Source organism: Felis catus, chromosome D2, assembly GCF_018350175.1.
Source record: "Felis catus isolate Fca126 chromosome D2, F.catus_Fca126_mat1.0, whole genome shotgun sequence".
Lineage (NCBI taxonomy): Eukaryota > Metazoa > Chordata > Mammalia > Carnivora > Felidae > Felis > Felis catus.
In genome coordinates, this window is record NC_058378.1 from 67,911,676 (window position 1) to 67,933,340 (window position 21,665).

At 43.1% G+C, this 21,665-nt stretch overlaps 1 protein-coding gene across 5 annotated transcripts in view; it reads left to right on the top strand.

Annotated features, from left to right (window-relative positions):
- The window catches only part of RBM20 (RNA binding motif protein 20), a 193,224-nt gene that overhangs the window by 37,911 nt on the left and 133,648 nt on the right, over positions 1-21,665 (top strand). The window contains exon 1 of one of the 5 annotated variants that reach the window (XM_019813808.3): positions 1,226-2,596. The exons of the other annotated variants lie outside the window; for them this stretch is intronic. The gene's annotated coding sequence lies outside the window, so the exon portion shown is untranslated. Of the gene's footprint in view, positions 1-1,225; positions 2,597-21,665 lie in introns of those variants that run through there. 5 annotated transcript variants of the gene reach the window in all.

Below are 21,665 nucleotides of genomic sequence, written 5' to 3' on the forward strand. Positions count from 1 at the left end.
AGTCGGCCGCTCAACTGACTGAGCCACCCAGGCGCCCCTATTACTGTAATCTTCTAAGGGTGAATTTCTGTTTCATTCATTCCTTCTGCATTTATTAATTGGAATTCTTCTATAAGGAAGACCTATTTCTTCTCCCCCATGAATTTCTTCATCAGTTATTTATTTCAGGACGGACTCATGGATATTTCTTTTCTTGTCTTTTTTTTTTTTTATTATGCCGAGCACAGTTTTTGAAGTGGCTGCCAAAAATCACCTCTTTTGGATTTCTTTGGTCTCATCCAATTCTTGACCACCCTCTTGATTTCATAGTTGGCTTTATTCTGATTACAACTCTGCAGGCGTCTGGTGGCCTCAGACCCAATAGGTCTGCGTTTCATTAACTTGTTAATGGCACAAGGCAGTTTTATTTTTCAGCCAAAGCACTGGCCAAGTTTACACTCTCAGTCTACCACACAGCTGGTGAGTTGAGTGGGAGGTCAGCCTTAGGACGACAGGAGCCAGTTGGGAGCTGGTAATTGGTTTCCATTAATCTTTCTGGGTGGAGGAGGAGTTTGTAGTATTTTCTGGTACATTCTAGGTTAGCTTTGAATTAGGAGTGTGGTCCAAGTTGTGAGTTCTCCCGTCCTTCTTATTCTTTAAAAGCTTTCTTTTTCTTCTGTTTGTTGGGAAACTTTATTAAAAGTGAAAACCTTGTTTAGGCACAGAGTTTGAAGTACGTAGAATTTCATTGCTTTTGTACTCATTTGTCTAGATTAAAGTAAACTGTTAGTTTAAGTGGCTCAATTAGAAAACCAAACAGGGGGTGCCTGGGTGGCTCAGGCAGTTAAGCATCCAGCTCTCCATTTCAGCTCAGGCTGTGATTTCATGATTCGTGAGTTTGAGCCCTGCATTGGGCTCTGCGCTGACAGTGCTGAGCCTGCTTGGTATTCTTTCTCTCTCCCTCTCTCTGTCCTTCCCGTGCTTCCGCGCTCTCTCTCTCTCTCTCTCTCTCTCAAAATAAAGAAGTAAACATAAAAAAAAAAAGAAAATTGGGGCGCCTGGGTGGCTCAGTCGGTTGGGCGTCTGACTTCAGCTCAGGTCATGCTCTCACACTCCATGAGTTCGAGCCCCGCTTCAGGCTCTGTGCTGACAGCTTGGAGCCTGGAGCCTGCTTCGGATTCTGTGTCTCCCTCTCTGTCTCTGTCTCTGTCTCTGTGCCTGCCCTGCTTGCCCTCTCTCTCTCTCTCTCTCTCAAAATTGAATAAGCATTAAAAAATTTAAAAAATAATAAAAAATAAAAAGAAAACCAAACAAATTTCCAAAATATAAGCCATCTGATCTGCTCTGCAACACACAATGAATATGTTGAGTTAGCTTTCTAAAATAGAAGAAACTTCTATTATTCCCCATAATTAAAATTTTTTGTTTAGTAACCACACAGGAGATGAGGTGAACAGCCGGTGAGTATGGCCCTTCCGTTTTGTTAGCCCTTTTGAAGCTTTTAGAAAATGTCCTTTTCTTAGGGCTCTTTGGTCAATGATGATAGAAGAAAGAGAGGAAGATCAAGGCACATTCTGTGACCAACAACAGGGTTGTATTCCATACTCTGAAAGATTTTTTAATAATTAATTTTTGGAGAAAGTGAGTAGACTCAGTCAGCTTTTAAAGAAATTCATAGAAAGATTTCTCTTACAGTGTCAATGAAGGGAAAAACAGAAAGAAAAGAATTGTCATTTGCCTAAGACATTATTAGAATCCAAAAGGGAAAAAAAAAGAAATTGGGAACTTCTGATCTTGTCCTGGTACAGAATTCACTGAAACAGAACCTCATAAACTGCAGCTTAATTTCTGCCTTCTTTAGGGTAGAAATGTGAGTGTTAGAGTCCTGTGGAAGTTCGTGCAGGTTCCTACCAGCAGCTGAGAAGATGCATCCAAACTTTAGCATTCTATTTCTGCATAATTTGTTCATCTTGCCCAGTTGTAGAATTGCATGGAAAGCCGAAATACTAATACTTTTGTGTAATTTACAAAAGGGAATCACAGCCTTTGTCACTAAGTGTTTATTTCACTGGCTGTGAAGCAGCTTAATAAAGTCACATGTTTGAGTCAGATGGGGATCTCTTGGAGCTTAGGGCCTTCAAAACAATCACTCCCAGCAAGTAATGTGAAGGAGACAAGTAAAGAGAGCTGCTGGTGGTAGATGGATGATTGTGGTGGATCCCGGCATCTCGAGAAGGGACTGGATTGACAAAAGCTCTGGTACAGGTTCCTGGATCTGCGTCTCAGAGCCTGAAAGGAAGTGGCGACTTCTCTTGTAAAATGTATGGCCATTTATGAAAGGAGGTGATTGGGTCAGCTGTTGGCTTGGGAAAAGACGTCGTGTGGGCCCTTGCTGGCCTTTCTGGGGCTTGTGATCACAGTGGGAGCTCAGCACTTTTCACACGGGACCTTACGGATCCATTGTCATCTCGTCCTTGGTGGGCCGGTCAAAAAGAAGTTATTTCGAAAGCCTATTGCTGATTGCACATTTCATTCCATCAAGTGTTCCGTGCATTTCATACAACTGCTGGAAGCTTCTGAGATAAGAGTGGAAAAGTGCTCTGTGCCCTTCGGAGAGGTGGGTGATCTATTTTCGACTTGGAGACTGGTGACAAACCTGTCTTCTGTCAGGTCAGACTAGCAGGGACTTTCTTGCTTTCTGTTCTTCTGTTGACAGCTGCCTCTGTGTTCAGAACGGTCACAGGGTAGCTGGAAGATAGCTCTGGCATTTAAACACCTAGATAGGAAGAGGTGATGGAATGTATTTTTTTCTTGGCTATTTTAGTTAGCAAGTCCCTAGTAGTCCCTAGTGAGAGGTGAAGAGGAGACAGTCTGGGAGGGTGGGCGGGAAGAGATGCCAATTTCAGGTTTGGCAGGCAGAGAGGGCGAGCCATCTCTACCATTGGTGAGTTTAGTGCCTGGAAAGGAATGGCCGGAAGAAAAATGGAAAATAAAGGTAGCATTTGAGGTAGCCTTGGGTGGGGGGAGGTATGGAGGTGGGATGGAGTTAACGAGAAGGGCAGGACTGCTTATTTATTTTTTGCACACGGCGTAAAACATAGATTAAAACTCTGGCGCCCAAAATTGCGTTTCTGTGTATAATACATAATGTGAGAGGTTGTTTTAAAAACACAGGGGTGCCGGCTGATGTGATGGCAGAGGTCTCCAGTGCTCAGCTGTACGTAACGTAAACGTGCACGCGTTGTCCAACTTCTTTACTTTCTTCATCTGCAGAATGGAGTCAGGTCTACCTGCCTGCCTCACAGGACTGTTCTGAGGGTCCATGCTACAGTGCTATACTATGTTGTCGGGGCTCTTTAGATGTTTTGTAAAACCTGTACTAGAAACTGGGGGTCTCACATACAGACCTCACATCCTCATATTCCTCTATTTATAATAGCTAGTAATTCTTTCCCTCACCCCTCCTTTATTGAAGGTCATGGCTTCCTTTGAGATTCCAATGAAAGTATGGGTCTCCTGCACACACACACACACACACACACACACACACACACACACACAAACTCTTAGCATAGAGTGTTGGGAGTTCATAATCTGAAGCCCAGCTGAGAGTCTGTGATTTGATTGTGGTTTTCTTTTATGAAAATTACAATTTGGTCCGAGAGAACTAGGTTTTTACAGATGCCTGACATTTGGAATTTTCTGCTTGTATGCATTTTTCTAGATCATTTATTTTTCCAGTGGAAGAAAGCATTACATTGTATCCTGAGTATAAACTCCTTGCTTTTTCTAGTACTGACCCAGTTCAGCTGCCTACAGCAAGATTGTAAACTATCAAAAGAAAGACTGTGAATTTAACAAAAGGTAAAGCTGAGTGAGTCATATGGACCGAAACTAGTAAGATACTAAAAATACATAAATTAAAGGCATCCAAATAATATTTCCTTTTCCACACTTAAAATGTCATAAGTAACCAGAAGGTTAACACTTTTTTAGTGATGAGCCCAATCAATGTGATTTAAATCATCCATGATATATTTATAGTTGAATGATTAAGTTGGATGATATGACAAAACACTTAAATAGTATTTATGGTCATTGATGGTTTTACGCATTATTAGAGAGGAGCATAGTTACACCAAATTAAAGGGAGACATCTGATCCAGACATCAGTTCAGTAATTTCATGGGAAAAAATAAATCTAAATGAGCAAAAAAATGTTGTGGTATTAACTCCGATGTGATGGCATTACAAGTTTTCCCAGTTAATTAGTAACACATATTGCAGAACAAATGTTTGAAACAGAAATCTGATGTTTTTGCATAACAGAAAGATCCCTGCACTAGGAGTTGAGCTGAGAGTCATCTCTGCCCCCACATTGCTGTGTGACCTTGGGCAGATCACTTCACCACTCTGGAGATGTGCAGGGCAAGGAATGAGACTGTATCTCTCCAGGGAGGAGAGAGATTTTTTTGCAGTGCTAACATTGCATGACTTAAATCTAATTGTGTGATGGCTGCTTTTGAAAAAAAAATGTTCCATCAACAATTAACATACATACAGAAAAGTGGCCAAATTGTATGTGCAGGGCTCATTGAATTTTTACCCTTCTGACCAGCCCTGAATTAAGAAATAAAATGTTATCAATATTCTAGAAGGACCCCTCCGTGTTGTCTCTGGTTCTTGAGTGCTACTCCTAAATAGAGACAGAGAGAGAGGGAGACAGGGAGAGAGAGAGAGAGAGAGAGAGAGAGAGAGAGAGAGAGAGAGAGAGAGAGAAGTGGTGAGGAATGGAGGTGCTAGTTTTTAGAAATCTGGAAGTCTAACAGTAAAAATCAAAAGCTTTATTCATTGGGGATCCTTTTAATCCAGTGCACAGTCAGCAAGCCGCTATTTTAAAATCTAAATATCTCAGAAAATTGAAAGTTTTTTGCAAAACTTTGGTAACAAAATTTTACCTAAAAGGGTGGGTGGCTGTTTGTAGTGTTTACTTATCCTACATCGTGTGACAGTCAGGCGTCTTGTTGAGATGTGTTCATGTGTGTGATAATAAGGCACAGCCTGGACCCCACAGGGGTTTTAAAGTATAACACATGTATCGTGTTTCTTCTTTGAAATAGAATAGATTCTAAAGTCCAAAGCAAATCTGGCCCCAAGGATTTTGGATGAAGGACTGTGGATTCAAGCCACAGCATAATCGTTTATGAGTGGATACTCTTTTTTGTTGCTTAGATTTACATGATTTTTATCTGAGAAGTGAAGCAAATGGAGTTCTAGTTAACTACCTAATACATTATTAGACATTTCTCTTCCAACCCTACATTTCTTAAAAATAAACTCTTACCTTGGGATAATTTTAGGTTTAATAAAAAGTCACAAAGAAACTCTAGAGAGTTCTCATTAAGTCTATATCTAGCTTCCCCTAATGTTAACAGGTTATATCCAAACATTTGCCAAACTAAGACATTAACATTGGTATAATACTACTGGCTAAATTGTAGACATTTTTCAGATTTCCCCAGTTTTCCCACTAATGTCCTTTCTCTGTTCTGGGATACCATGTGGCACTTAATTGTCCTGTTTCCTTAGTCTCATCCATTCTGTGACAGTTTCTCAGTCTTGTCTTATTTTTCATAACCATGTCAGCTTTGAGGAATACTGGACAGGTATTTTGTAGAATATCTTTTAGGCATTTGTTTGCTTGCTTGCTTAAATTTTGTAAGTTTTTTAAAATTAAACTTTTTACTGAAATCATTGTCGATTCACATGCCGTAAGTAGAAGGAAGTAATAGAGGTCCTATGTACCTTCACCCATTTCCTCCCGATAGTGACATCTTGAAAACTGTAGTCCAGTGTCACATCCAGGACATTGACCTTGATAACAGTCAAGGGACAGAACATCCCCATCACCAGGAGGATCTGTCATCCAGCCCAACTCTTGCACTCTCTTGGTTCAGTGCATGTGGACTGAGGTCTCCCATGCGACAAGCTCCGTTCCGGGCCGGGAGGGGCAGGGGTGAGCAAGAGAAGCAAACCTGTCCTCAGGGAGCTTAGCTTCCCCGAGACAGATGGGGCAAAAAACCGTGTGCACAGATAAAACAATGTCAGCTAAGAAGTGGTTGAAGAAAAATAAAGCAGACGAAGGACTCAGGAAGAGGAAGAAATCCAGAAGATTAGCTTCTTTTGGAAATCTTGAGCCCTGGTCTTATTGGACCAGCCTTCCCTCTCAGCACGGTAGGCGGGGGCTTCAGAGCAACTACTGGGTTTGGGTGGGCTAATTGCTTAATCTGTGTTTTGCATTGAAGTCATGTGCAACTATTTTACATCCTGTTTGTTGGAGATCCATGGTGTTCTGTGTTGTGAGTGGGTCTTCAAAACTCTGAGGAGTTTGTTTGCAGTAAAATTCCACTGAGAGCCTGGCTTCTGTTACTTCCAGGTCTTCACTGTGGGGTCTGGCCGGATAGTAATGGCATTTTGTGAATTTGTTGTTGTTCTTTAAGTCAAGTCTACACCCAGTGTGGGGCTCAAACTCACGACCCTGAGATCAAGAGTCACGTGCTCTACTGACTGAGCCAACCATGAGCCTTAGGATGTGAATTTGTGACAACAGACATAGTGTATAAACCCATTACAAGTATAAAGTGGCAGCGTTTTTATTTCTTGGTATTCTTGGTATCATCAAGAAGCTGTGACATAATCAAAGGGAGGGGGATGTTTGAGATTGCAAATATTTAAAATTTTTGAAGGTTTATTTTGAGAGAGTGTGTGCATGCACGAGCAGGGGAGAGGCAGAGAGAGAAGGAGAGAGAAGATCTCAAGCAGGCTCCATGCTGCCAGTACAGAGCCAGATGTGGGACTCAAACTCACAAACCGTGAGATCATGACCCGAGCTGAAATCAAGAGTCAGAGGCTTAACTGACTGAGCCACCCAGGTGCCCCAAGGTTGCAGATATTTAATTTATTTATTTTAATTTTTATTTATTTTAATTATTTTAATTAATTATTTATTTTTAAATTTACATCCAAGTTAGTTAGCATATGGTGCAACAATGATTTCAGTAGATTCCTTAATGCCCCTTGCCCGTTTAGCTCATCCCCCCTCCCACAACCCCTGGAGTAACCCTCTGTTTTCTATACTTAAGAGTCTCTTACATTTTGTCCCCCTCTCTGTTTTTGTATTATTTTTGTTTCCCTTAAGTTCATCTATTTTGTATCTTAAAGTCCTCATATGAGTGAAATCATATGATATTTGTCTTTCTCTAATTTTGCTTAGCATAATACCCTCTAGTTCCAACCACATCGTTGCAAATGGCAAGATTTCATTCTTTTTGATTGCCAAGTAATATTCCATTGTATATATATACCACATCTTCTTTATCCATTCATCCATCGATGGACAATTGGGCTCTTTCCGTACTTTGGCTATTGTTGATAGTGCTGCTATAAACATTGGGGTGCATGTGCCCCTTCAAAACAGCACCCCTGTATCCTTTGGATCAATACCTAGTAGTGCAATTGCTGGGTCGTAGGGTAGTTCGATTTTTAATTCTTTGAGGACCCTCCATACTGTTTTCCTCAGTGGCTGCACAAGTTTGCATTCCCACCAGTAGTAGGTTGCAAATATTTAGAATGGATTTTTCATCTATCAAATCATTGTTACTCATAAAAGAGATTTTGTCATTTTAAGTGCTTCCAAATGATGGGTATTAAAAGATACTTAAGTAGGACCTTCAGATGAGTAAATTGAATGGCATCAGTTACTTTAAATCCCTGAAAATGAGTGATTTCAAATGAACAGCTATGGCCATTTTTTTGTGGCAAAATCCATATAATATAACCATTTTTAAGCATATGTTTCAGTGGCATGAAACACATTGACAGTGTTGTGTAGGTATCCACACTGTTTCCTGAACTTTTTCATCCTCACAAGTAGAAACTCTTACCCACTGAACAGTAACTTCCAATTCCTCCTTTCCCCAGGAGGCCCTGGTAGCCTCTAGTCTACTTGCTGTCTGTATGAATTTACTTATTTTAGGTATCTCATATAAATGGAATCATAAAATATTTGAACTTTTGTTGTCTGGCTTATGTCACTTAGCATAATGTTTTCAAGAGTCATGCAAATGGTAGTATGTTTCAGAGTTTATTCCATTTTATGGGTGAGTAATATTCCATTGCACAGATTTTGTTTATCCAGTCATCCATTGGTGGACACATGGATTGTTTCTTCCTATTGGCTATTGTGAATATGCTGCCATGACCATTGGTACAAAAGTATCTGTTTGGGTTCCTGCTTTCAGTTCTTTTAAAGTTTGGGTTTTTTTTTTTTTTAAGTTATTTATTTATTTATTTTGAGAGAGGGACAGGGAGCATGAGTGGGGGAGGGGCAGAGAGGGAGAGAGAGAATCCCAAGCAGGCTCTCCCCTGCCAGTGAGGAGCCTGATGTGGGGCTCGTATTCATGAACCATGAGATCATAACCTGAACCGAAATCAGGAGTCGGACACTTAACCAACTGAGCCACCCAGGCGCCCCCTGCTTTCAGGTCTATTAGGTATGTACCTAGGAGTGGAATTGCTGGATCATATGATAATTCTATGTTTAGCTTTTTGAGGAATTGCCAAACTGTTTGCTACAGAGGCTGCACCATTTTACATTCCCACCAGCAATGAGCACATCCTCAAAAATACTTGTAATTTTTTTTAAGATTTTATTTTATTTGTTTGTTTTTTATTTTGAGAGAGAGAGAGAGAGAGAGAGAGAGAGAGAGAATCCCAAGCAGGCTCTGCACTGTCAGCGCAGAGCCCAATATACGGCTTAACGCACGAACTGTGAGATCATGACCTGAGCCAAAACCAAGAGTTGGACACTTAACCTACTGGGCCACCCAGGAGCCCCTTAAAGATTTTATTTTTAATTAATCTCTACACACCCAACATGGGGCTTGAACTTATAGCTCTGAGATTAAGAGTCATATGCTGTACCGACTGAGTCAGCCAGGCACCCCAGAAATACTTGTTATTTTGTTTATTTATGGCCATCCTAGTGAGTGGTGTTACATCATTATGGTTTTGATTTACATTACTCTAATAACTAATGATGTTGAACATCTTTTCATATGCTTATTGACCACTTGTATATCTTCTCTGGAGCAGTGTCTATTCAAGTCTTTTGTCTCTTGCCCATTTTTTAATTGGGTTGTTTGTTTTTTTGTTATTGAATTATAGGGGTTCTTTATATATTCTGTATATTAATCCCTTGTCAGATATATGATTTGTATATATTTTCACCCATTCTGTGGACTGTTTCCTCACTCTCTTGATCAGGTCCTTCAGTGTGCAAAAGTTCTTAACTTTAATGAAGTCCAATTTATCTGTTTGTCTTTCATTGCTTGTGCTTTTGGTGGCATACCCAAGAAGTCCGTGCCAAATCCAAAGTCATGAAGTTTTCCTCTATGTTTTCTCCTAAGAGGTTTGTAGTTTAGCTCTTTGATCCATTTTGAGTTAACTTTTATATATTGTCTAAGGTAAGGGTCCAACTTCATTCTTCTGCAATGGCAATACAGTTTTCCCAGCACTGTTAGTTGAAAAGATGGCCTTTTCCCCATGTGAGTTTTTTTTCCTGGGCTATGTATTTCAATTCATTGATCTATATGTCTGTCCTTATACTAGTAACCACACTGGTATTTTTGTATAATAATTTTTTTAAGTTTATTTATTTATTTTCAGAGAGAGTGAGAGTGAGAGAGAGAAAACACAGGTAGGGGAGGGGCAGAGAGAGGAGAGAGAGAGAGAGAGAGAGAGAGAGAGAGAGAGAGAGAGAGAGAGAAGAAAGAGAGAAAGAATCCCAAGCAGTCTCCACACAGAACAGATCCCCATGCAGGGCTCAAACCCTCAAACCATGAGATCATGACCTGAACTGAAGTCAGACACTCAATCTACTGAGCTACCCAGGTACCCCAGTACAATATTGTTTTGATTACTATAACTTTGTGGTGACTTTTAAGTCAGAAAGTGTAAGTCTTCCAACTTTATTCTTCTTTTTAAAGATGACTCAGGGTCTGTTAAGATTCCATATAAATTTTAGACTAGATTTGTCTATTTCTGCCAAAAATTTCATTGAGATTTTGATAGAGATGGCATTGAATCTGTAGATTACTTTGGGTAGTGTTGACATCTTAACAATATTATCAGGTCTCCCAATCCATGTACATGGAATGTTTTTCCATTTATTCATGTGTTCTTTATTTTATTTTATTTTTTTTTTTTTGGCAGTGTTTTGTCGTTTTCAGTGTACAAGTCTTTCACCTGCTCTTTTTGATGCTATTGTAAATGGAATTATTTTCATGGTTTCCTTTATGGTTTTCTTATTGCATAGTATATAGAAATGCAACTGATTTTGTATGTTAATTTTGTACCCTGCAACTTTATTGATTTGTTGATTGCCTCTAATAGGTTTTTATGGGATGTGGAATTTTTAGGGGTTTCAACATATTAGACCATTTCATCTGCACACAGAAATAACTTCACTTCTTCCTTTCCAATTCAAGTACCATTTGTTTCTTTTTCTTGCCTAATTGTTCAGACTAGAATTTCCAGTAGAAATGATAAAAACAGGCATCTGTCTTGATGCTCGTCTTAGGGGAAAAGCTTTCAGTCTTTCATGATTGAATATGATGTTAGCTATGAGTTTTTTACAAATGCCTTTACTTTAATAGAAGTTCCCTTCTATTTCTAGTTTATTGAGTGTTTTTATCATGTTGAATTTTTTTTATGATTTTTCTGCATCAATTGAGAAGATCATGTGTTTTTTCCCCTTTAATATGTTAATATATTACATTGATGTTTGTATGGTGAGTCATCTTTACATTCTGGGAATAAATCCTATTTGGTCATGGTGTATAATTCTTTTAATATGCAGCTGAATTCACTGTGCTAGAATTTTATTGAGAGTTTTATATCAATATTAATAAGGAATATTGGTTTTTAGTTTTCTTTACTTGTAGTGTCTTTAACTGTCTTTGGTATCAGGGTTATGCTGGCCTCATAGAATGGGTTAGGAAGTATTCCCCCTCATCAATTTTTTGGGAGAAGTTTGAGAAAGGTTGATGTTACTTTTTCAAATGTTTGGTAGAATTTATCAGTGAAGCCATTTGATCCTGGGATTTTCCTTGTTGGGAGGTATTTTGTTTGTTTCATTTTGTTTTGAGAGGGCATGAGAGTGAGTGGGAAAGGGCAGAGGGGGAGAGAGAGAGAGAGAGAGAGAGAGAGAGAGAGAGAGAGAGAGAGAGAGAAAATCTTAAGCAGGCTCCATGACCAGTGTCCTGAGCCTGACCTGGGGCTTGATCTCACTATTGTAAGATCATGACCTGAGCTGAAATCACGAGTTGGACATTCAATCAACTGAAACACCCAGGTGCCCCGGGAGGTTTTTGATTAATGATTCAACCTCCTTACTTGTTATAGGTCTTCTCAGATTTTCAGTTTCTTCATGGGTCAGTTTTGGCAAATTGTTTGTTTCTAGGTACTGGTCCATTATGACTGTTTTTAAACTGAAATATTGGTAAATTAGTTACTTCTTTCTGTATTATTGAATTTTCTTGCCTTAGAGTGAAACTCTCATTGTAAATGGTGTGTTACTTCTTTACAAAATAAAGTACCAAAGAATATGAAGGTTTTGCTTATTTATATTAATGTTGATGTGTGTCCTATTTTTGTCAAATACATAATAAGATATTTTTTTTGTGTGTCTTGTAACCCATTAAAAGTGGGAAATTATACATAAGGCTATCAAGACTATATAAAAACGTACTAGTGACTTACAGTTTAATTACATGGTTTCTGTGGCATTTTGGGGAAAGTATCGATATCAACTGACAATTATCCCTACTCTTGGTAAACTGCCCTTGGTTTATTTTTGTGTGTTATTTTTTAAAGTTTACTTATTTTTATTTTGAGAGAGAGACAGAGATAAAGAGAGAACATGAGCAGGTCAGGGTCAGAGAGAGAGAGAGAGAGAGTGAGAATTCCAAGTAGGAATTCTGTGCTGTCAGCAGGCAGAACCCAACACGGGGCTCGAACTCACAAACAGTGAGATCATGATCTCAGCCGAAATCAAAGGTCAAATGCTTAAGCAGCTGAGCCACCCAGGTGCCCCTGTTTGTGTTTTGTTTTTTGTTTCTTGATTTCTAAAAGTTATTTATTTTTAATTAATTAATTTGAGAGAGAGAGAGAGAGAGAGAGAGAGAGAGCACCAGGTAGTGGCAGAGAGATTGGAGAAGGAGAGAGAATCCCAAGCAGTCTCCATGCTGTCAGGACAGAGCCTGACATAGGGCTTGATCTCACAAACCATGAGATCATGACCTGAGCCAAAATCAAGAGTCGGATACTTAACCAACTGAGCGACCCAGGCACCCCTTGTTTTTGTTTTTTAACGATTTTATTTTTTAAAATAATCTCCACACCCAATGAGAGGCTTGAACTCGTAACAAGATCAAGTGTCACACTCAACCACTGGCTGAGCCAGCTAGGTGCTCCCAAGTGACCTGGTTTTTACATAGTTTTTAGCCCATTTAATTGGTACAAAGGAATGAACCAATGATGTATTTGGGCTCAGCACCCCTTGTTTTTGTTTTTTAACGATTTTATTTTTTAAAATAATCTCCACACCCAATGAGAGGCTTGAACTCGTAACAAGATCAAGAGTCACACTCAACCACTGGCTGAGCCAGCTAGGTGCTCCCAAGTGACCTGGTTTTTACATAGTTTTTAGCCCATTTAATTGGTACAAAGGAATGGACCAATGATGTATTTGGGCTCAGCTTGAATGTCTCAAGTTTCTTTCCAGCAACTGAGTCAGATAGAACTAAGAAGAGCAGTGCCCATGTGTGTGGCATGAGAGCTTGGTGACTTTCCTCTATGCTTCCACCTGGTCCTCGTGGTGGGTGTTTACTGGTAGAGAGTCATTCGTTCAATGATTATTTACTGAGCACCTGCCATGTGCCAAACACTGTTGTAGACAGAGATATCCCAGTGATACCTAACACAGAAGCACACAAAACAGGCAGCTTCCTATATGGTGTAAGAACCAAGGGATGAAACCAAAACCGAATGGCAACATTGGTCCTCGAAACGAAAATGAGCCTGCCGTTCACACTGTTCTGTTCCTGTGAATGGAGTGACTCTATTCGCAGGCACGGTCATCTTGGCTGGGACTGGGTTCACCCCCATTTTGGAAGCTTGAATGGCTACGTTGAAGGGGAAGAGGACCCTGACGAAGCAGTAGGTAAATTTGTTCAGGGCCTTGGAAGCCCTCCAGAATTATGTGTGAACCACCTCACCATGGAGGAAAATATATGGTGGAATGGGATGTAACCATTTCACTGCATTCAGGCTAGTAATGCAGAGAGAGACAGATGGAGAGAAGCGTTGAGGTTTGGATTGTGAGTAGCTCTGCTTGAAGTTTGGGGCTAATGATGCTTTGGGTTAAAATAGTCATTTCCAAACCATAGGCCTTTCAACAACAGCACACTCGACCTTACCATAAAAGGGAACTCGTTCTGTTAGACTATACCTTAGTATTGCATTTTAATTGGATACCACGAGAAGCTGACTGGTGCCTAACTTGAGAGTTTCTACAATTTTGAAATACGTTCTACTCAAGGAATAGGAATAAATCTCACCAATAGTCTCCTACAGTGAGTCAGACATGTGTCAGGAAAGATATACTAGCAGAGTATCATGTACATGGTTCAAAGATTGTGCCTTTACCTCTTGAATTACATTTTCATTGAGAGGACAGAATTGAATTTTTCAGGTGTTGTTGCTTCAAAGGGTTTTTAAGACTTTTATATGTGATTGAATTTCTTTAGGACACATTCTTAGACAGAGTGAGATGATCTCCCAGGGCGGAGAAATCACTAAGTTTTCCGGCTCCTGCTGAGTGTTGACCCAGAGTCCCCTGCAGTTTAACTGAGGTGCTTTATTCATCTGCCGACTGGAAGCCCAGGATTGGAAATTTAACACGGACTAAATAATTAAATCTCGGCTTCCACAGGTACAGAGGGTGCAAATAATCCAACTGCATGCTGCCCGGACATTCCGTGTCTTGGGCCATTTAGATCTAATGCCCAGGCACTCACTTGTAACCGAATATGTCAGAACGCGGCTCCTGCCGGGGACAAGGCAGGGATGCTGTTTCAGAGCACTGTGCTTGCCTGTCTGCTGGAAGGCTGCCTCCCCCTTCTGACTCCTCTGGAGACCCTTTGCTGGCATGGTCTCCAGGGAAATTCATCTGCTTCCTGCCCAGGCCTGAATACTAAAAACTGTAACCAGGGGCACCTGGGTGGCTCAGTTGGTTAAGCGTCTGACTCTTGATTTTGGCTCATGTCATAATCTCGCGATCCATGAGATCGAGCCCTGAGTCAGGCTGTGCAGTGACAGCTCAGAGCCTGCTTGGGATTCTCTCCCCCCCTCTGCCCCTCCCATGCTCGTGCACTTGCTCTCTCTCCAAATAAATAAAATAAGCAAACAAAAATAAAAACTATAATCAACTCCTCTTCTGGTTAAATGAGGGAGGTGATATGTTGGAGGAAGGCCCAGGAAAATCACTCACTTAATTGGAGACATTGGGGGAAACAGATGGGTTTCCTGTTGGGGGGGGACCTTGAAAACTTTATTCTCAGAGTTAAGAGTTTGAACCTGAGACCATCTGAGCACTGGGGAGTGGCTGAAAGTTGGTGTCATTTTCTGCTTCAGTAGCATATCTGACAAAGGGCACTGAGGAGGAACAATCCATTTTCTGGTGACCAAGGTGAGAACACACTGTTGGTTCTAATTATGTCTGTATCATTTATATGGTTTCGCACATGGCAGAAAATTCAACAGAGGTGTGTTAAATGAGCAAGAGAAATAACACTGATGTCGTGATGATTTGCACTTACCAGCTGTGGTCTTGTCTGGTCCAGTGCCACTCACGGGGACGTCCCCAGACCAGCAGCATCAGCATCAACTGGAGACTAGTTAGGAATGAAAATCCTCAGGCCCTGTTCCAGAACCGCAGACACACATCTCTGAGGAGGACCCAGGACTCTGTTTTAAGAAATCCTCCGGCGATTCTGATGCCCTTTAGAATCTGAACGTCACTGGTCTAGAGTTGCATCAGTAGGGCAAGGGACTTAAGAATCTGACATAGACTCCCTTCCTCTCTCAGTAGGAAGTCACCACAGCTGGTTGCAAGGGAACAGTATTTTAAATCTCACATGTACATATTTCTTCACCCCCCACCCCCACAGCTTTTCATTCAGGACACAGTCTCCTGGCTCTTTTCTTCAGATCTCATGTTTCCAGATTCTGTACTCCGCCTTTTCTAGGGCAGTAGGGATGGGGTGGGTGGGAGGCATCCTTCCATTTTGCCCATTGCCAGAAGGAGGGTGAGTTATCGTGTCAGACACTCATCGGATGCCCACCTTGTGCTAGGCTTGGGCCACAGTGAACAGTACGCAGTTCCTGTCTCCAGGACCTCAGGAGCCCCAAAGGAGGTGATGGGTGCTGGGCCACTCACTGGGCTGTGTCTGGGAGCACCCTGTTCAGCCATGCTCACACGTGGGCCAGGGTGGGGTAGGAGAGGCTTCCTGGAGGAAGTGCTGCTTGGGCCACCTCTTTTAGGACAAGTAGGGTGGCAGCAGGGTGCAAGGAGGTAGGGGCAGAAGGGAATTTTGGTGGAAGGGGCAGCACTGCAAGCAAACTCCAGAGAGGGCTTTATTCAGCTTTTGGGGACTCTATATTTATCAGTTTTACGTTTTATTTTGTTTTTAAGTTATTTAAGTTCATTATTTCCTTAAAGTTTTTATTTATTTATTTATTTATTTTTAACATTAATTTATTTATTTTTGAGACAGAGAGAGACAGAGGATGAATGGGGGAGGGGCAGAGAGAGAGGGAGACACAGAATCGGAAACAGGCTCCAGGCTCCGAGCCATCAGCCCAGAGCCCCACGCGGGGCTCGAACTCACGGACCGCGAGATCGTGACAGGGCTGAAGTCGGACGCTCAACCGACTGAGCCACCCAGGCGCCCCAAGTTTTTATTTATTTATTTTGAAAAAGAAGGAAAGAGAGAGAGAGAGAGAGAGAGAGAGAGAGAGAGAGAGACTGTGGTGTGTGTTTGTGTGTGAGCAAGTGGGGGAGGCACAGAGAGAGACAGAGAGAGGGAATCCCAAGCAGGCTCCGTGGTGTCAGCATGGAGCTGATTTGGGGTTCGATCCCACAAACAGGTCAGGATCTGAGCTGAAATCAAGAGTCAGATGCTTAACCAACTGAGTCACCCAGGTGCCTCCAGTTTTACTTTTTAAATTGAGTTATAACCTACATGGAGTAGAATGTTTAACTCTTAAGTTTTCAGCTCGATGGATTTAAAAAATTTTTTTCTTAATCTTTATTTTTGAGAGAGAGAGAGAGAGAGAGAGAGAGAGAGAGAGAGAGAGAGAGAGAATCCAAAGCAGGTTCCGGGTTCTGAGCTGTCTGCACAGAGCCTGACATGGGACTTGAACCCATGAACCATGAGATCATGACCTGAGCTGATGTCAGACACTTAACCTACTGAGCCACTCAGGCACCCCACAGCTGGGTGGATTTTTAAAGGTGTCCTCACTCTTGTTAACACCAGCCAGGTCAAAATATGGAACATTTCCAGCCTCCCAAAAGGCCCCCTATCGGCCATAGCCCCTCCCCTAAAGGGAACCTCATACTCACCTCTGTCACCATAGATTCATTTGCATTGGGGACTTTTTTAGACTCTAAATAAACTTCAACAAAAAAAATTTGTCCCAGATAGCCAAAGATCCCTAACACCAAGTATGGCTGTAAATGAAGTGTTTTTGCCTGGCACATACTTTTTTTTTTTTTAATTCATTGCTAATGCTTAAAAATTGGGGGATTTCAATAACAATGAAAAGATCTGGCAGTACAGGGCTCATGCACCTTGGTGGCAGTAGGGACAGTCCCCCCTGAAGATCGGATATCCACTGTTTGGTAGTACCCTATTGCTTACTTCTAGCTATACTAGTCACCTGCTGGCCCTGTGGCATTTGAGTTTGCAATCCCTGCCTTTAAGTGTTATTTTGTTTCTTGATTTGGGACCTCCAGCATGGCTGAGGGTGATTAACAGTTTTTATTCATTCACGCAACTGCGTTTTTCAAACACAGACTGACTATGAACCAGGCACATGGCAGGTATTGGGAATACAGAGGTGTTCACTGCAGAAAGATGACGCATTATTTGTTGGCTTGCAATGCAGGTGAGAGATGTATGGCACAGTCCTGTCTTTGTGAGTTTACTACTCGTTACACCCCTTGGATGTCACCCATGCTGGCTGTGTCCCGGTCCCTGAGCCCACCTCATTCTTTATAACCACCCTGACACTTTTTTTTAAGTTTATGTATTTATTTTGAGAGAGACAGAGAGAGAGCGCAAATGGGGGAAGGCCAGAGAGAGGCAGGGACAGAGGATCTGAAGCCTCCTCCACGCAGTTGGCACAGAGCCCGACGTGGGGCCTGAACTCACGAACTGTGGGATCATGACCTGAGCCGAAGTCAGATGCCCAATGGCCTGAGCCACCCAGGCACCCCTGCCACCATCACACTTTTGCCATCCCCATTGCCCTCTCTCCTTCCTCTCTGTCTGGCCCCTACCCCTCCTTCAAGCACTTCCTCAAGTCCTACATCTTCTAAGAAACTTCTCTGACTGTTCCTTTGCCCTGTGACACCGGACTCCTCTCAACTCCCCTCAGTGCATCTCCCATATCACCGCACAATTGATTCTCTTGTTGATTCCCTCACGTTGAGAAAAGGGGGGCTTGTTTCATTTTTTAAAAAATGTTTATTTATTTTGAGAGAGTGAGAGAGCACGTGTGCGAGGGAGAGGCAGAGAGAGAGAGAGAGAGAGAGAGAGAGAGAATCCCAGCACAGGGCTCGATCTCATGAACCATGAGATCATGACCTGAGCCGAAATCAGGCCTTGTTTCTTAAACCAGATATCGCATGCCCTTTGGGCAGAGTCTTTGTCTTCTGTTTCCTGGCATTGCCCCATAATGCCCCGTATGGTCCTGGGCACCGGGCAGGCACCTCGTCAATGCGGGAGATGGGCTGGGGAGCAAAGCCGAGCCCCAGAAGAGGCCGCAGACGGCAGTGCCTGGGGGGACGCTGGAGAGGGAAGCCCTTTCAAGACGCCCCAGCCTCGTCACCAGGAGCTGCCCTTGCTGGCAGCTGTTAGGAGTCCTGCCCGTCTGTGAGGACCGAGCGTCCTTGTGAGAGCGTTGACACCCCACAAGGAGGGTACAGACACTCCGGTCGCTGGGCCGCAGGCATTCCGGGCAGTGTCATGTGAGGTGGCATTTGAGGTTATCCCCTTACAGCCTGACACAGTGTCCCTGGGGGTGGCAGGACAAGGTTCGCTGAAGACAGCTTGTGGCTGGAAAAGGAAGGTGTCATTTTGGTGGCCATTCCCTCAGCCTCCGGCCCAAGGGCCTGGGGCGCCCCTTTCGGTCCCCGGCTCGTTGTGGAGATCGCCAAAAGCAACCCATTGCAGTGGCCCCCCACCTTGGAGCATTCCCTCCGGAAAACGTACCTTAGTTGCTGGCAAAGAATGGTGACCTTTCTTTAGTAGACGTCTGCTCGCGGCCCAGCAGGCCAGACCACTGCTGTGGAGGTGGGAGGGGTAAGAGGAGCCTTTAATTTAAGGGCCAAGAGCCATCTCGTTTGCTCGGGTTCTGTTATATGTCACTGGGTGTGCAGGGTTCCAAGAACTACTTGGCCTCCTGACAGGGAACATGATAGAATGTCAGGACCTAAGCTAATGTAAAATATGTTTTGCCCCTCCAAGTCACGCACGGGCAAAGCAAGAAGCCCATCGGTCATTCACACGTCTACACCATGTGGCCGAGGGGCTCCGCGGATGGGATTTTAGCCTTTCCAGAGCGATGGGATGATGGAGGTCAGGCACACAGTGGCTTCTTACTCAGAGCAGGCTGATTTTGACAAGCACGAGGCATCCCTTTAAAAAAAAAAGCACGTTCTTAAAAGGCATTTGTTTCCTGTCTCTCTTTTTTCCCTTATACTTTCCCCTTTGTGTGTGTGTGTGTGTGTATGTGTGTGTGTGTGTGTGTGTGTGTGTGTGTGTGTGTGTGTGTTAACCTCTCTCCACCTTCCTTTCCCTCCCCTCTTTCCGAATCTTTGTATTTATCTGTTGTGCCTGTGGCATCAACCCCAGATTTCCCAGGTGACAAGGCTGGCCAGGTTCATAGGGGCTACATTCTCGTACTTGGGGACTTCAGATTTAGATACCAGGTCAATGAGACCTATAGGTTTGTTTTCAGGGTTCAGCCATCAGCCAGTTAGGGAAGGTGACACTGGCCATCATAATACGCTTGTTGAGCAAAATCATTATGGGGAAGTTGTACCAAGAAAGAAATGTTTGACTGCCAACAGAAAACCCAGCAGATAGTGGCTTAAATCAGAGGGACCTTTATCCTCTACTTAATAAGAAAAGTCTAGAGGCCAGTGGCCCAGGATTGGTTTAGTGGCTAAACGGGGACTTCAGAGACCCAAGGTCTTTCCATACCTCCACCTCACCGTGTCCTTATTTATTTATTTTTAAACATTTTTAAATGTTTATTTATTTTGAGAAAGAGAGAGAGAGAGACAGATTATAAGTGGGGAAGGGGCAGAGAGAGAGGAAGACCCAGAATCTGAAGCAGGCTCCAGGCTCTGAGCCATCAGCACAGAGCCCAATGCAGGGCTTGAACTCACAAACTGAGATCATGACCTGAGCTGAAGTCGAACGCTCAACTGACTGAGCCACCCGGGCTCCCCTCGCCATGTCCTTATTGTGCACACATGCGCTTATTCTCATGTGTGTGGTGTCCTCTTGACAGGCTCCGGGAGACCTATATTTTCATGCAAGCAACCGGAAACATGTGGGGAATGGGCAGCAGGCAACAGGGGTCTCTGTTTACCCCTCTCTTATCTGGGAGTGGATATTTTGGATCCTTGTTGCAAAGGAAATGCTGTTTAAATATAAAAGCTGACACATGGAGCTGAGTCATTTCGGGCTGGCGGTGGCAGTGTGAGTGGAGACGCCATTTTCCTGGAGACCGTTCCCAACTCCGTGTTAACAGTTGTTGTTTCTCAACATCACAGATTGTGAAGAACTTCATTTCTGTGCGGTTTCTTCACAGTTGGGCTTAATTTTCATTGACGGCCCAAGGCTAAACTGAGAATTTTTATGAGCTTCAGGCTTGGAGACCAATAAAGTCTGGCCGCTACCCCCGTTAGTGATTCCCTTTTTTATCTGGGTGGTTCATCATATCAGCCTGGACCATGGGTAACATACTGTTCACATCATTAACCTCGTGGATTAGTGTTAAGTTACAGTGCCCTCTGGTTGGAAGTTTATCTTTTGGAAAATTTGGGTCTAGTGTTCATTTTGCCCTTTCTAGCATTGAATCCTGGGAAATTATTTCTCTGCTAAAATAATTTTGGTTTTTGACATGCGTGTCCACACCCATGCATCTGCACATACCCCAGCTCTCCACCAATCCAGTGGGAAAGGGCGACTGTGGTTTCATGGTAGCTGTCTTTTTGATGAATGTCCCCGTGTCCACCCAGAGGCCGTGACATTCCTGTCTTCCCCACTTGATAATCTGAAAATCTTCCGAACCAGATTGCCCTGCTACAGGCCTGCAACTCTGGAATGCCACCTGGGTTCTGGGTTTCAGTCCCCAGGGCCCACCCAAGAGCCTGTGGGCCTGAAGCTGCTAAGACAGAGAGCTAATGGAGGCCATTCCGAGGGGGCCGGAAAAGACACCGTGCTCTGGGGACGGGGCAGCAGGACTGAGGGCTGGAGCGAGGGCCTGGGAGGCATGATGCTGTCACATGGTCTTGTTTTAGCCCCCGCTTTTTATCTCCTCCCAGATGCGTCTTGCTTTTTCCGTCCCCTCATTCTTTCCCACCAAAATGTGCTCCCAAGCGTGCCCAAGTGTCCTCTTGGTTTTCCAGCCCGCAGACGAGGAGTGGATGTCACCCTGTGACACGCTGCTCCTGCCACAGGTACTCATCCTCCCCTGGCGGAAGATTGTACATGAAAAACCGGTAATTCTGGCTTTCTTCCTTTATAAAGTTGCCAGCCTGTGAAGTTTATAATTGGCTTTGTGATCAGAAGGATTTGGCACACTTTCGGCTGGATTTTGGGCATCTTCCAGAAGAGGCACTGTCGGGATTCCGAGTCTAGTCCGCCTGGCGCCCCCCCCCCCCCCAGCCTTTAAGAGTGAAATGAAGAGATCTCTGAGGGGAGAGTTCTGGTTCTAGATAGCCTGCCTAGGAATCAGATCCCAACAGTTAACCTACTTGCTGTGTGTCCTTCGGGTATGATATTTAAGCTCCTTGTACAGCAGTCTTTTCATCTGCAGAATGGGAACAATCCTTATAGTACGTGCCACACATGGTTGGTAGGAGTCCATGAGTCAATTTGTAGGTACTTAAAATACGACCTGGCAATTAGTAAGCGGCATGTAAGTGTTGTTAAATAAATCTTACTAGCTTGAGATATTTTTGTTGGCTTACTACTTTTCTAACTGAAGTTTTTGTTGAGATGATTGTAGATTCAGATACAGATGCAATCCAGAGTTCCCAGGTA